The 12,916-nt window shown below is 34.5% G+C and overlaps 1 long non-coding RNA gene across 1 annotated transcript; it reads right to left on the bottom strand.

Annotated features, from left to right (window-relative positions):
• Window positions 1-7,413: 7,413 nt before the first annotated feature.
• On the bottom strand, window positions 7,414-11,213 carry LOC128547127 (uncharacterized). Its single transcript, XR_008366329.1, has 5 exons — window positions 11,079-11,213; window positions 10,316-10,390; window positions 9,842-9,937; window positions 9,390-9,456; window positions 7,414-8,697 (listed from the first exon to the last, which is right to left on the bottom strand). It is a non-coding gene; the product is annotated as an uncharacterized LOC128547127 (long non-coding RNA).
• Between the last annotated feature and the right edge of the window lie 1,703 nt (window positions 11,214-12,916).

Below are 12,916 nucleotides of genomic sequence, written 5' to 3'. Positions count from 1 at the left end.
CTGTTAACATAACCAGTGTTCCTGGATTCTCCACCAGTACAAACCTGTTCTCCAAAGTAACTGCCAACTTCCCGACATAAATCACAGGTTGAGGACAAATGATTTCAGACACAATGTCTTTCATCAAAACTTCACAGAGAACATACCGGGAATCGAACTCACGACCCCGTGGTCCGTAGTCCAACACTATCTCTAGTGAGCTAAGCTGGCGGGTTAATTTTGCTCATTCGAGTGCTCGACGCGAGTACGGAATATTTCCCGTATGAAAAGATTATCTCATTATTTCCTAGGACCGTGTCAAATCAAAGATAACATTTATTTTAAGTCGGCAAGATATCAAACAAGTATAACATATCTCATGTGAGGTTTTGAACCAACTAATGGGCTTTTGAACCGACTGTTGGTTGGACTAAAATGATATGGTAATGTGGAGGAGAAAAAAACCCAAGCCTCCAACTAGGGTCGAACCTCAGACCCATTGATCCTAAGGCGGACACTCAACCACGTCGCTAAAAGGTTAACCCAATAACAAGGCTGTTGGAAGTGGCCAAACACACAACAATCCTCCCTCTTTAACCGTTCTGGAGATGGGCCTCAACTGTACATCTTAACAATATCTATCCCGTTCCGGTTCGAACCTCGGATCCCTTGATCCTAAGGCGGACAGTCAGCCACGTCGCTAAAGGGTTAACACAACAGCAAGGCTATTGGAAGTGGCCAAATACCCAACAATGACTATTAAAGTATTATGCCCCTTTTTCTGGCAAAGGTCTAATTCTGGGCTCCAGATAGATTTTTTTGTCTGTGAGTATCTACTAATCATAATATTAGTGAATGCCTCACCCTCTTTCGTTTACAAATACTGATCATTTGGACAGAAAAGCAGAAAAGTGACATGCACGTATACGTATTTACTGTTACCAAAATAATGTAGACTGATGATATCAAATAAATTGGTATATTTTTATCCAGCTTCAAGAAAATAAATCAGATTATTGTAGCAGATCAATATTCGAGGAAAATGGCGTAACTGCAAGGGGAGATAACTTTACAAAGACTGAATGTAAATATCATGATATAGAGTCACTATAGACGAAATATCATGATTAAGGTCCATTTTAGAATAATCCGGGCCTGGAATAATAAGCAATTGTATACTGGTATGTCAGTAAAAAGAAGCGCACCAACAAATTTTGGCTTGATTTGTTTTTCAATGGGGCTAGTGCAAGCACCGCCCCTCACCACATTTTTTGGTGTGCCTTCAAATATTCAAGCGGCAAATCCGATGAACAACTTTTCAATTCTTGGAGGCATTAGTTAAAATATATACAAAAATATACTTGCACTCTTTAGAGTAGTTTTGGGGCATACATTTGTAAACTTTAGACATAAGATATTTCATTAAAATAAGATATTTCATTAACAGATAGTTAAGTAGGCTAAATTCCTTATTTATAGAGGGTAACACATTTAGCAAAGCTAATCTTGCATGGGACCCTCTTACGATAAGATACAATTCCGCCTTTCAATCAGTTTTAATATTCGAAACTTATAACAAACCCGAATTGCAAGTATATGGTATGTTATGATCTATATCTTTCAACAGGACAAAAAATCTACTTTGCAATGTAGGGGCAATGAAAGAGCTGACGTTGAAAGTCGGTGCTCCGGTTATTCTTTTGAGATATATTAGTTCCCAGTTGGTAGATAGAGTGATTAAAACCAATCAATAAATTCAGTGTTAATTCATATCGTTATGAGAAACGTTTTCGTTAGACGCAGTGCCGGACAGGGCCGAGGAGCGGGGCGTGCCTCCCCTCCTCCCCTTCCCCAGTTGATTAAGAAGTGACATATATTCATCAAAGATGACGGAAGAGGGGGAGGGCTCTATGATAAGCAGTTTTTAAATCCTACTAGGACTGAACTGTTTTGATATCTGACTTCTGGCCTGTTTCGTCGGGCCCTTAAGGTGTTTCTCTTGTTGCTCTGTCTTCTGAAAAGGCATTTAGTACATACGGTTTTGGTTCTAAAGGTTTGCTTTTTATATATTTATACACGAGCATTTTTGTGTTTTACATGCCATGCCTTTTTGTTTCCATTACGTGTGTTAGAGATTCACCTGGAGGGGATTACTTTTATTTACACTGTCCCGTGTCTTTGGAACATGGTGGGGGTAAGAGTGAGGTTGGGTGCGCACCATAAACCGGTTTAAGCTCCCCAGTGGTGTTTTTGCCACTGACCGTTCCAAGGCGGTGCCCCACTGTGTTCCTTTGTTTGTTCGTTTTGTCCTCATGTGTTGACTTTGTGTGTGCGCGCGTATATGTGTATGTGGTGTGCACGTCTGCGTGCTGTAGGTTTCGTTTTGGGGAGGCTGCGTTTTTGGTACGTGGCATTCCCTGTTTGATATTTGTCTTTGTTTTTTTCCCCTACTATTTTGGAAAAGGAATAATATTTTTTTTTTTATAAGAATTTCCAGAGAATAGCCCCCTGACAACCCCCTCCCCGCCTTTCAAGAGGGAGTAACTCCTCCATTACCTCAAAATCTAGACCAAAAAAGCTAAAGAAACCACATTTCATGTCTTTATTTCAAAAATTTCCTTAAGAGAGCACTCTGACCCTCCTTAAATAAGGGACTCCCCCACCAGTAAATACACTGGTCAGAGACCACCATTTCATGCCTGTATTTCAAATATTTCAAGGGGAGAGACCTTTACACCCTTTAATGGGCAGAAACTCTCCTCCCACATCTAGCCACACTTGGCGCTAAGTGCCTCGTTCTAAACTCGTGCCCCCTCCCCAGCAAAGTAAATTTTGATATTTTCTAGTCAGGAATAGTACAAAACTGACACACTGAAAATTTCTAGTGATTTGAACGCAAATTGATGAAACTATTGACATTTTACTGAATTTTAAAAACAAAAAATCCTTATTTTCTCGGGTGGTGTTAGCGAATTTGCCATAAATTATTCAGTATGCTATTAATTGTCATAATTGTTGATTTATTCACTACAATATATACATTTTCATTTCACAATGATAATTGTAATGTTTTAAATTCTACAAGTTTTTTCATGGTGAAGTGTAAAATCTAAATCCACGGGAATAGGAGAAATTCTTGGTCCGTTTCTGTAAATGCGTGTGGTATCAAATACTGTAACAAAATGATCAAATTGGATAATTTTTGTAACATCTCATGGCTGGATCTGAAGGACACGTGAATTTTCTACAAAATAATACCCAAATATTGTTTGTGAAATGGTGTATCTGTAACTGGTAATAAATCAACCTCTAAGGCCCCTGAGAATATGAGAAAAACCGGATATGTAGTAAACAAACAAAGTATGACTCGTATTGACAGTTTAGCGATCAAACACATGTAAATACACGCTAACATTTTAATATAATAGCTGCAATGAATACGGCAAAATTGAAAATGATAAATCTACATACCAAAATGCTAGGTTTCCGTCTTCGCTCATCTCCATAAAATAAGCACACAGCCAAACCTCATCATCCCAGTGCTGTTATGACGTCACGAATATTACGTCATGTGCAGTTCCTTGAAATCGTTGGGGGTAAATAAATGTTTTATTGGCTGTATTCAGCTCGGATGGTTTACAAACAGGCGTTTTATAATTCATTTTGTTCGATACAATTGTTATCGGTGAATTTAGTTTTTTTCTGAAAAGTGATTAAACTCAAATTTTAAAACCGAAAGCTGGGTAAGGTATGGCGGACTACATATACGGCGATTTTGATAGTGTAAGATAACGAATAAAATGAACGACTTGGGTATGTTTATTACTGGATTTGATCAGTGTACCATAAGAGGAATGATTAATTTACCACTTGAAACTGTGGTTTTATTGGTAGTTGACATGTGGTTCCATGTATCAGGCGATAAAAAACGACAAAAAAGCAAGATTTACTTGCCAACGTGCACTATTTCATAGTATATTAGGTGGGTGGGATATAGTAATGCATATATTTATTGATAGAGCTTCAAGCGCCTGTGGAAAGACAAAGGAACAGGTAGATTTTTAAAAACGTTACTTATAAACACTGTACGTAACACTAATTTTAAGGGTAGCTTATTATCTAGCTACTTTTTATCTGTACGAAAAGTCAATGCTTTAATTTTTAGCATAATCCCTTCCTTCAAACTCTTACGTATTAGCAACCAATTGACTATCCATGACATGTTTTCTGTCATCAAACAATTAAAAAAACGCATTTTGTGATATAGAACAAACTTGTAGCATAATATTGTACATTTAATGAGTTTGTTTAACATGTTCCAGCTGAAAAATATATCTATTTTTCATGAAAAAAGAAATTATATTACCTACATGACATTTCCAATAATTTATAAACAAAATCTAAGTACTTTAAGCTCACAACCTATAAAACGACTGTAACATACTTTATCTGTTGCGACCGATCAAAACAAACAATTAAGCTCGCCAAAGTTAACAAATCGTCTTCAAATTAATTATTTTGCTTTACATGGTGTGTGTATTTAAGTTTTATGAATATGTGCATGTGGTGATATAACAGATGAAACAGACAAATAATGTTTACAAAATGCTGACCGATCTGAACACTCATTGTACAGAAATTTACTCGATCAAATCACACAACTTGAGAATTACATGTCTAATCCATTTGCAATCCAATAATCCATGTTGCTTACAGATATATACTCTAATAAAATACAGAATTGGAAATCGAAGGTATACGCAGCGTCCCTAGTATGTCACATGAAATTGCCTTCTGTCGATTCCCTATGGAAGTCACGTGTTCAAAGAAATGTTTCATGCCGACTTCAAAACGTCGTCTGTCTGTCCATCCCCCAAATTTTCTAAATTTTATATTTTGACAGTTTATCAATTGTAGCTTGCGATGATATATGGGTTTTAATGGGCTAAAGGTTTAGTAAAGTAAATGGATGTAAACTGGCGACTTGTGGGAAATGTTTCACTGGTATAGCCTCTACCAAACGCACATCCTTCATTTTAAGTATAATAAACGTAGAAAAAGCATCCTATAAACCGTATTTCTATCTTACTAAAAGCTAGAGCTGCTAGTTAATGGTTGCTCGTTATACCTCCGCTTCCGCATCCCTAGACCAATTCATAATGTTAATCCCTTTTTTAAAAAAAATAAAAAAGTACAAGCGGAAGCACTGATTGCTATGTACAATAATTGTACATTAGGATGCGTGAACACGTAACACAAGTTACGGTACGGCACGAAAAATCAATCCTTTATTTACATTTTGTCTGAACACTTCTGTTGATACCAGTAACAGAACACGTCACCCATTTCACAGTATCACAATTTTGACCTACGATCGATATTAGTCGTACCAGTTTGATAAGACGGGCCCATGTGTACGGAATCCTGTTAGTGCAATGTGAAATGCGATACGACATTGCGACAATGCGATACAACGCGCCACAATGCGATACGACACACGACAATGCGAATCGACGCGCGACAATGCGATATGACATTCGACAAAATGTCGCGATGTCGTTTCGCAATGTCGTGCGTCGAGTTGGCAATGTTGGCACGATATGTCGCGATGTCGCTTCGCATTGTCGTCCGTCGTATCGCATTGTCGCGCATCGTATCGCATTGTCGCGACGTCATATCGCATTGTCGCGCGTCGTTTCCTGCATTTTAGCGACGCGCGACAATGCGATACGACACTCGACATTCTCAAACAACATTGTCGCGATGTCGTGTCGCATTGTCGTGTTATTTCATTAAAATATCTTGTGTTTGGAACATTCTACAATTATTTGAAGTTAATGAAAAACACGGACATTTTCCGTAAGAAAAGTACGGAAATACAGCTTTTATCCTTAATTACGTACAGACGGACGAATAGATCTTGTCTTTTTGTCACAAACATTCAAATTTTGTCATTTTTCTTCCAAACAAGTTTAAATTTGCAGTTATTTACCCAAAATGAATATTTTACAAGCACTTTTTCCTTATTTTACTGCTAATATTTTAAGCAAAAAAATGGCAAAGTTCAGCAAATGTTCATGATGGCGTGCCCGTCGGGGAAGAACATTGCTTTTAATATTCGATTAGGCAATACTACTTATTAAAAGAAATTTCAGTTTGATACCTTACTTTTAACGCTTTTAATAATAAAATGAAATTGATGAATTGTTCGAAAAAATGCGACCAAGATTAGCCGAGTTTTATTTAAGTGAACACCGGTATTTATTTAAGTGAACACCGGTCGACGCACGACAATGCGATACGACATCGCGACAATGTCGTTTGAGAATGTCGTTTGTCATATCACATGGTCGCGCGTCGTATCGCACTGTCGCGATGTCGTATCGCATTGTCGTGTGTCGTATCGCAATGTTGTGCATCGTGCTATTGGCGCATAGGCGACACACGACAATGCGAAATGACATCGCGACAATGTCATTTGAGAATGTCGTGTGTCGTATCGCATTGTCGTGCGTCGTATCGCATTGTCACGCGTCGTATCGCATTGTCGCGCGTCCCTTTTATGGGCGACGGACGGCATTTCATAGGCACTAACAGGATTCCGTACATGTGTCTTATATTTTGCACGTCGACTCATGATGGCAAATATTTGTAACAAGTTATTTCAGAATTCCTTCATTCAAGAAGACGTTATGATCCGGACACGAGAAATTAACCGACCCTATTTTTGAAATTTGACCTTGACTTTGGAGCTAGGGATCCGTGTTACGTGCGCGACACATCGTCCCATAATGATGGAAATTTGTGCAAAGCTGTTTTAGAATCCCATAATGCATAAAGAATTTTTGGCACGGACACGAAAATTTGACTCGTTTTCACCTTTGACCTCTTTGTGAAATTGACTTTAAAAAGAAAAAAGAAAAGAAACAGAAGAGGACGGGCATTAACTTTTTGTGTTGGTGAAGTTTGAGAGAGGTAGGTGTAACAGTATTCAAGTAGACACTGTAACTAAAAAATTAAAATCGGATTTTTTAACTTTTAGACTCCAAATATATATTGCTAAGTGCATCCGATAATATAAACACAATATTATAATGCTGTGTGTTATTTATTAAAAGAGATATTTACTCCAAAAAATTTAGTCACCATAACATTTTTGGAAATAGGATAGACAACTCCTGAATGACTATCTCATCAAATTTGCTGATATAAAGATAAACTTAGGTATCTTCCCGTGATGCCCTCATTAAAGTCTGTTTCACCTGTTCATTCAGACATGGAATGTAAACAAATCCAGGAACAACTTAACAGTACAAGGACATCAAACAACCTTTTTTATTTTCCTTCAGGACAAATACACATGTTAGGTCATACTTGTAGTTAATAAACCAACATGTAAAACAATTAATTAGCTCATCAAAGAAATGAAGACTATTAACTTCACAATATTTTATTACCTCCCTTCATTATATTTATCATCTACATTCTACATATTTTTTATGGAATTACCTCCCTTTATCTCATGTAAGCTTTCTTATATTGAAATTTAATCAGTCAGTATTTTTACCTTAATTTTCAGACAAATAAATATATATTTTTTTTAATCCATGGTAAGATGAAAAGCATACATCATATTAAAGAATACCATAAAGTCATTTATCACACATGAATGCAAGGTATACATAAGAAATAATGTTTAGCCTTGTTATCAATGACAATGTTTAAAAATATTAAAGCTCAGATGGCATAACAGCGAGATAAAATCTATTTCAAGTTAATAATTCCCATATTAACTTATGACTACAAAAATTTAAAGTATGTTGTTATTCCCATTTCAGTCCAACATATCTAAAGAAGTAAATACTACAAAGACTGTTTATCATTTTTTTAAAATAAAATTCCACCAACATAATTTTTCTTATTTCTTTTATCATGATTATGTAGTGTACTTATCTGGAATGATGAGATATTTTAAAATGTATATTTCTTTATTCCCCTGGATGGAAATAAATAAAACATATCAACAAAACAACCATTTATACCAACCAAATTGTAAAATATCTAAGTTTTGTTGATGTTAGTAATTATATGTTGAGACATCAAAACAAAAAAAAGTATAACTGAAAAATTGTGGAACATCATTTCTAGATTAGATTAGACTGTATTATACAAATGTTTATATGAAAATATGTGACAACTCTGGTTAATAGAATATTAATTAAGTTATGGTAAAATGTTGAACTGCTTTAACATTAATGTACAAGTGATGAATGAGTTCATCTAACCATTATTTTGATATTTTATGCATTATTAAGAAAACTATAACATACAAGAAATGACTCACAGACAGTATAAGTTGCTGAATGACTGGGTCAATCTCCACCAAAAATAATATGAAACTTAGATAGTCCAATTAAAGGTTATTCTTTAAATTAGATTGATCACATTTTAACATTTCTATGAATGCAATTGTTTATTTAATGCTTTCTTCTTACATGCATGCCATAATGGAAATAAAAAATGATTTAACAATATATGTATACAGTCTTGTCATAAACACATTGTGTACAGATGATAATACATAGAAAAGTCAACATATTTCATGTGTGGGTCCATCTCAGTTTACAGATGGTGCATGGCTGTCTCACTCTTGAATATACATCATGCAGCACAGTTGGGGTAAAGTCCTTTTCACATGACAACACACTTGTAGAACTTCTGGAAATACAAAAGTAAAACTTTATTACATAAAGAGAATAAACATAGCAGTTTGTAAAACAATTATAACATCATTTTTGACATTTGCAGATACTCTTAGATATATATTATCAAGCAGCAAGTCAGGTAACTCTACAAATTGACATTTTGTCTATTATAAGTACAGTGCAACCTCTGTAGAGCAACACCCTGTGGGATATACAAATATTTTTAGTAATGTTGAGGTTGTTGTTCTGGAGAAGTAAATTTGATAGTTATATTTCAGCTTAGGGAAATTCTTATGATGTTGTTATTGAGAGGATTTTGCTTCAGAGTGGGCTATTCTGGCCAGGTTGTACTGTATAAATTGCTTCAAACTCCATCTCTTTCAACTGAGCTAAATGGAGAAAAACAACAACAGATTCTCCAAATTTAGAATTTCCTTGTTTACAATTTGACATTTAATGTTAGGCAACTATGCAGACATACTTTTATGTGATACAATGTCGCCTTTAACTATTTTATTCCAATGAACAAATTGTCAGTCTTGACAAAATCATGTGAAAAAAAGGTCACAGTAAAAAATATTAATCTAATCAGTTCATATATATTGCAAAATCAGCTTTACAGAACTCATAAGTGGCATTATTAAATTTAAGTGTTGCCTTTGTGATGTGCAGCACTGGCCATGTCTTTTTATCACAATAATTTACCTTATTTATATCTGTTACTTTCACATTACTTTTATGTCCCTTCTGCACTAACCATTGTCTTCAAGTTCTGAAATATTGTAAAACATTAATTCACACACTTTCTAGGCAACCAACATAAAATCAGTGTCAAAGCATTTGAATATAATTATTTTAATTTTCTTGATATAAAGATACAAATGTACTTCATGTTTTACTGACTGATACAATATACTGATAAATGTTTATTTCAATGTTTGATATCAAAGTACATTTTCATTCTATTTTTAAAGTGTTTACTAAAACATATCTATTAGCATTATCTTTAATGGAGATATGTACTTAGTAAATTGAGAGATACACAAAGCTACAAGAAAGAAATGAATATGCCAGGCTGACATAAAGTCCAGAAGGTTCACATCTTGTCAGAGCTGAAATGCTTTGAGACCTTTGTTTAACATACAAAAGCATAATACCCCCTGCATTTATTCATAATGGTAACATCTTCTGGGACTGCCACATGGTAAGACAGGTCAAACAACTGTACATACTCAAACTTCTCCCTACCAAAACTGAAAATGAAAATTATACAATTTTTTCCCTTTATTTTTGTACAAAAGATGACCCATACATTTAATATAGACTTTTTAAATATATTAATGTAAATATAATGAAATTAATAAAATATCTCATAACTCATTTTATGTTTAAAATTATAATTATTAATAAACATAAAGCTGAAGTGTTCTAATTTATAAGCTGCAATTAGTATTGAAAATAAAACAAAAAACTGGAACTATTGTATATATTAAAAAAAGTATCATGAACCTGATTATGAAACAGTCCCAGTTCAAATGTAATAACCATATGACTGTCAGAAAATCAATGTAGGGTACTCTATAATGATATCATGAATGCCATCAATAAACTTCATATATAACAAAGTATACCAGGATGTCAATGTAGCCTCTTTCTTGTTACTTCAACAGCTTCCGAAGACAGACTGCAACTACATGTAGCAGACACTGAAAGTAAAATTAACAAATAATCCTTACACAAGATAATTTTTATGTTAAATAAAGGGAGTTAATTAAATGATATCTGAGAAATTATTGCTAAAACATAAAGGGAAGTAATTATCAATAAAATAGTTGAAGGAAAATGTATATATAAGGGAGGTAATTTAGATAAAAAAAAACTTCAAATGCCAGTATAATGATAATTGACACTGACAATGACCTATATCAAGTATGCACAAGGTAAGAAACAGCAAGCACTTGAAAAATGCATTATATTTCCTTGCAATTTCAAGAATATTTGACTGTATGTAAGGGTTCCCTAGATGCTGTTATACTGAAATAAACTTTAGTCTAAATATAGCTAAAATCTATTTATATCTTTAAAAAAAGGAAGCTCCACATTTCCACAGCAAATCACAGGCTCAAAATTTTAGTTATTAATATCAGCAAAGAGGTTGATATCAATACTTTTTAATAACTATCGTCAAAGGTAGGGAAAAACTTTCTGGAAAGGCATACACTTCTGATCTAGTCATTTCAATACATTTTTAGCTCTTTTGCATATAAGAAGAAATTTACAGAATTCCACCTGTTTCTCTTCATTTTCAAACAATCTGTACGATGAATATAAACCAATACGTTCTTCTAAGTGTCAGCTATCAGATATATATTTCAACAAAGACTGTCAACTTACCTTGTTTTTAGAAGAAGACAAAATTCCAGCAACTTTCGTTTCCCCGCAAAAGCTGTACCGGTGTGCAAGTAAAAAAATCTCAAATGTGATTTTTGAAATAATACAGTCAGACCACAATTATGTCCCTTGAAAATAAAATGCTCTAAGTAAATGCCTAATTCAAGTACTTGCAAGACCAATTTTATGAGGACACACATACAAACAGACTCTGGTACGACTCTCTCACATTCAAACTTCGTTTGCGGGTTATACTTATGTAGAAATATGACAGGAGGAAGAAAAACGCCGATATTTAATAAAAAAAAGTCAGTTGCTAACAGGCATACAGTCTTTTTTTACGAAAGTCGCACACATTTGTACAGTACTGCAAGCAAACATGCATACAGTCAGGATATCACACCGAATCTTCTTTCAATGACGGTTATAAACAAACTGGAGGCATTAGCAATGATTTTGTTTAATTTTACTAAACTAGCATTGTTTCTTTATCCACGAAACCGTCGGATTTATATGTATATCATTCTTCAAGCAAGAAAATATGAACTTTTGACGACAACAGAGTTAAGTCGCGACAAGTATTTTTTGTGAAAATTGCCGCAGTGACACGCGTTACCGAGAATGCCACAGAGCCTTGAACACTAATTTTATCAAGCTAAAACTTGGTAGTTTAATGCAATAAAGTTACTGGCACTGCATAAATGAAATTAGCACTATTACAGAGAAGCAGTTTTTTCTATAGATACTTACGTATTAAATAGGTAATAAAGCAGCAATTCCGGGTTAGGTCATGGCAAAAAGAAAAAAAAAACCCTCTTTTTCCCTATCAAAGTGACATTTTCGTATTTTTGTAAGCCAGTTCCCGTTTTTATTTCGTTGTAGACCTAAGCTTGACATTTTGGTAGCATTTTCAATGATAAAGTTTGCATTTATAGAAATGTTAACGACCCTTATTACACAGGTGTTCATACCCACATTTTAGCTGTCAGTAAGAAGATGTTCCATAGTGTTGACCAGACCAAAAAATTCTTAGAAAATACATAACCTCTACATTTCTTGCATTTTTATGGTTTATAAATCATTTAAAGACTGAAGGCTAGTAATTATTTTTCAAAGTCGGCCAGGCTATGTGTGACAGCTCTCAAAGGTTTGTTATGTAGTTAATGTTTTTACAACCGTGCTACCTCAGTAGTTGTTGCCATTAGGAAGTTAATTATTCACAGACGCATCTCTACAATACACGTTTAGCTATAATGTTCAAATGCATACACCAAGCTGCGGTGGTTTAATGCCCCACAATCTGAAGGTCGAATGTTTATGTGTAACCATTAACTGATGAGATCCCGGTTTGTGTGCTGCCAGCTAGTGAAATAATAATTACCAGTTGTCAACCTGCCTGGTGTATAGGGATCGGGAAGTCATGTTGTTCAGTGTATGTGCGTGTCTTCTAAGCCAACTTAGTTGGCCCTTTCAGAAAAGGTGACACTATTATAAACTATCATTTTACTTTATTTTTCTATGCTTTACTTTATAAATGCCTTTTTAAACAGACAAAGAATAATCTGATAAATGGTGTTGAACATTAGTAGTTTTGCTAATCTTTATTACGTGTTTTTTTTTTCATTGTTACTGAAACGCAATACATTAGTAGCAAAGACAACTATAAACAAACTTTATAGTGACTTTTACAGCTTTTACTTCTTACAATAGGATTCTTCTTTCTTGTTATATACAATTATATTTGCATTGACCAAAACGACTACTCATATCAAACAGGAAGCGACTACCCAATTTTACATGTGAAGTAGTAAAAAATGTAGTTCTATGTTGTAGAATGTGTC

Source organism: Mercenaria mercenaria, chromosome 12, assembly GCF_021730395.1.
Source record: "Mercenaria mercenaria strain notata chromosome 12, MADL_Memer_1, whole genome shotgun sequence".
NCBI classification, from domain to species: Eukaryota; Metazoa; Mollusca; class Bivalvia; order Venerida; family Veneridae; genus Mercenaria; species Mercenaria mercenaria.
This window is presented reverse-complemented; position numbering and strand designations above follow the sequence as displayed.